Source organism: Myodes glareolus, chromosome 8, assembly GCF_982192425.1.
Source record: "Myodes glareolus chromosome 8, mMyoGla1.1, whole genome shotgun sequence".
Classification (NCBI taxonomy): Eukaryota; Metazoa; Chordata; class Mammalia; order Rodentia; family Cricetidae; genus Myodes; species Myodes glareolus.
Window position 1 is genome coordinate 22,525,527 of NC_142033.1, and position 1,147 is coordinate 22,526,673.

Genomic DNA, 1,147 nt, shown 5'->3' on the forward strand with positions numbered 1-1,147 from the left:
GGGGAAGCTGTCATTGGTAATCCCCCTCTATTGTCTAATAACCAAAACAGTTGTCACTGGGAATTGAACTCATGACCTTTGGAAGAGCAGGCAGTGCTCTTAACCTCTGAGTCATCTCTCCAGCTCCCCTATTCAGATGAAAAAAAACCTCTAGGTAGCATTGTTTTATTCCACCCGTTGTCAGAGGCAATAGGTAATGGTAACCAGGTTGACGCGCCTTTATTATGATAATTAGGACCAATTCTTTGAGGGAGAGTGGGCGTAGACCATCAATATGACTACTTCCTGCTGACAAAGGGACGTTGTTTGGGGGATAAATGTTTTTATCTGACTGAATTTTTGGCGACAAATGTTTTTATCTGACTAAATTCTTGGCGGCCTTGGCTGTGAGCGGGCGGCGGCAGCAGCAGACAGCGACGGTTGCCCCGCCTCTGAGGCCCATTGTGGCGCACTCTGCATGGCCCAAAGGCATGGCTCCGCCCCGGGCTGTGCGCGGGCTCGCCGTTTATCCCGTAACTGCCAAGCTCCGGCAAGGGGGGCATCCGCCCACCCGTGGGGGGGCTTCTCCTGCCCGGTCTGCCCGCGCGCGGAGCCCCGTTCTCTGGGAACTCATCTCCACCCGCCCATGTTGCTATGGAAACACAGTTCAGAGTTTGGCCCCTCTCCGTCTTTAGGTCTTTAGCGGTGCTGCAGCTCACCACGCAGCTGCCGCCTCTGCCTCCCGAGTGCTGGGATTAAAGGCGTGCGCCACCACCGCTGGCTACTTCCTCAAACAAAGTTAAAGTTTTCTGTACGTGAGAGCCAGAGACTGAGCTCTCTTAACAAAATTAGGCGAAAATCACCTCCAAAAGCTCTGTGGCTCTTTAAGAATAGGGAAGGCAGTCTTAGAACACGATCAAACTCGCCTCCCTACGAGACTGTTGCCCCGAGTCTCTTATCAGCGAGTACGCAGGTGGACGGAGAGGGAGCGGAAGCCGCGGTCTCCCGTACCCCATCGTCCTCATAGTCCCGCCTTAGTTACCTCACCTTTTTTGCTGCTGTTTTTATTTACATTCCTCCTGCACTGAACTTAAGGGATTTTTCTTCCCCGTTGCTTTCTGTACCTTCTTTCAGATACCTTAACTTTGATTTTTTTTTGTATTTTCTT

General features: G+C 51.7%; 1 pseudogene; it reads right to left on the minus strand.

Moving 5' to 3' along the window:
- Nucleotides 1–512: 512 nt before the first annotated feature.
- Nucleotides 513–609, minus strand: LOC148121131 (Nuclear RNase P; annotated as a pseudogene).
- Nucleotides 610–1,147: the final 538 nt, after the last annotated feature.